At 48.0% G+C, this 2,128-nt stretch overlaps 1 protein-coding gene across 1 annotated transcript in view; it reads right to left on the bottom strand.

Annotated features, from left to right (window-relative positions):
- The window catches only part of BBS9 (Bardet-Biedl syndrome 9), a 578,043-nt gene extending 576,471 nt beyond the window's left edge, over positions 1–1,572 (bottom strand). Inside the window, exon 1 of the mRNA XM_045288670.1 lies at positions 1,180–1,572. The gene's annotated coding sequence lies outside the window, so the exon portion shown is untranslated. The remainder of the gene's footprint in view (positions 1–1,179) is intronic.
- Between the last annotated feature and the right edge of the window lie 556 nt (positions 1,573–2,128).

Raw genomic sequence — 2,128 nt, 5'->3', positions numbered from 1 at the left:
GGGGCTCATGAGGGAAAGGGGAGCCGGGAGGGGAAAACTGAGGAGCTGATGCCAGGGGCTTAAGTGGAGAGGAAATGTTTTGAGAATGATGAGGGCAATGAATGTACAAACGTGCTTTACACATTGATGTATGTATGTATGCATTGTGATAAGAGCCCCTAATAAAACGATTAAAAAAACAATGGCTCCGTCTATTTGTATACACATACCCCCAAAAGTTCTATCATATTGCTTAACAAGTTTTAAAAATCCTTCTTCCCAAAAGCTGGCTGACTTTAGCCCAGTCCTGTAATTTTCCTTCTAACATCTGTCAAATTGTGTATGTATGTGTACATGTAAGAGATATGTACTTAAGGGTGAGAAAGGGGGAACCCATCACAAGATTGGATCTATAGGTGCCCCCCCAAAGGGGACGAATAACAGAAATGTGGGTGAAGGGAGACAATGGACAGGGTAAGATATGGAATAACAATAACAATATATAATTGATCAAGGGTGGGAGGACAGGAGAGTGAGGGGAAAAGCGGAGCTTATACCAAGGGTTCAAGTGAAGATATTTTGGAAATGATGGCAACATATGTACAAATATGCTTGTTACAATTGATGTATGGAATGCTATAAGAGCTCCCGATAAAATGATTGTTTTAAAAGAAAAATATTTATGTACTTGTATGAGATGGCTTCATTTTAAAGGGCAAAAAGTTATGAATTTCTCCAGGAAATTGGAATCAATGACAGGATTTGTTTGGGGGAAGAAAGTGCTGATGAAATCAACTGTGTTCCTCTAAACTGCAGGGTCTGCAAAGAGGAGAAGCAGTAATCCTATTGCAATAAGGTATTATAGCGTATTAGTACATGTATCCTACTTCAGGCATAGGCTGAGATTTGCTTTGCCCATTTGCTCAGAGAACCTGTTGATGTGCACCACGTGACATTCCCAGCAGAATCCTGAAAAAAATTCTTGTTATCCAATCCTCAGATGTTCACTGTACCACACACATATTGTGCTCTTTTCTGTTTGCTTTTGGTTTGAATGCAAACATCCTTCCTAAGAAGCTGACGAGCCAACATCCACAAAACCAGTACACGGCATCAGAGAATCCGTCTTGTCCACAAAACAATACACGGAGAGGAAATGCATGCACCGAAGACTCATTCCAGACATATTTTCTTTCTTACCTGATGCCGGGTCAGGTGGGACTCGCCCCACCTTTCTGCGAACCCTCTTTCTGCAGATTCCCGAGAGTCCCAGGACTGGAGCAGAGAAAACAAGAACAGGGGGTGCGGAGAAAGGCAATCCTTAGCTTCACTAGTCCCTCTTGTCTTCCTGCTCGAACTCGCTCAAGGTCCTAAGCCAAAAGAGAGCCTCACTAGCCAACACCTCCAGTTCCACAGAGTTGAGGGGATTCGCCAAAGCAACGCCCCTACACTCCCAGTCACCCCCGAAGACAAGCAGGAGAAACAGCATCAATCCCTTGGAAAAGAGCAGAAAGCGGAAGCAAGGGCAACTCTTGCTACTCAAAACGAGGAGGAAATGATGGAGGAGGCGGTAACTGGAATGTAGCCGAAAACCGACATCAGCGGCGTAGAGGGCACCTCCCCACTCCAACCTAACTCCAAGCCATCTTAGCCCTGTTGTCATAGCACTTTACAACGAACGCTACTGCGCAGGTCACAGGGCTGCCCCGCGAGGCCTTCTGGGGGCTGTAGTCCAGAAAGCCGAGGGAGTCTGGGAGGCGGAGAACGCTGTCTTCGTGGGTCGTGCTTAGAATCCGGCTTCTTCTGGGATGGAGCTAGATTATGAACCACTACGTAGCTCTCGTTAGCAACAAGATACCGTTAATACCATTCTCTTTTCCATCTTTGAACCAGTGCCTCAGATCCAAGCTCTAGGGAAGGCCCGCCTGCCACGCCTACACTGACGCAGGCCCCGCCCCCACGTGCTCGCGGGTAGTACTTTCTGAGGGGGCGGGGCTCAGATCCGAAGGGTCGCAGGGCGGGGCGTCTTCTGAGGGGGCGGGGCTCCGGTCCGCAGGGTCGCGGGGCGGGGCGTAGCCCCAGGTTCAGAGAACATTCTTGGCACCTTGAGTGGCCTCTTAATTTGGTGGCCCATGAGGACTCTGCCCAG

Source organism: Echinops telfairi, unplaced genomic scaffold (assembly GCF_000313985.2).
Source record: "Echinops telfairi isolate 266 unplaced genomic scaffold, ASM31398v2 ScPeMD7_23;HRSCAF=83, whole genome shotgun sequence".
In the NCBI taxonomy this organism is placed as follows: Eukaryota; Metazoa; Chordata; class Mammalia; order Afrosoricida; family Tenrecidae; genus Echinops; species Echinops telfairi.
Note: the sequence above shows the minus strand (reverse complement) of the source record. Positions and strands in the feature narration are given on the sequence as shown.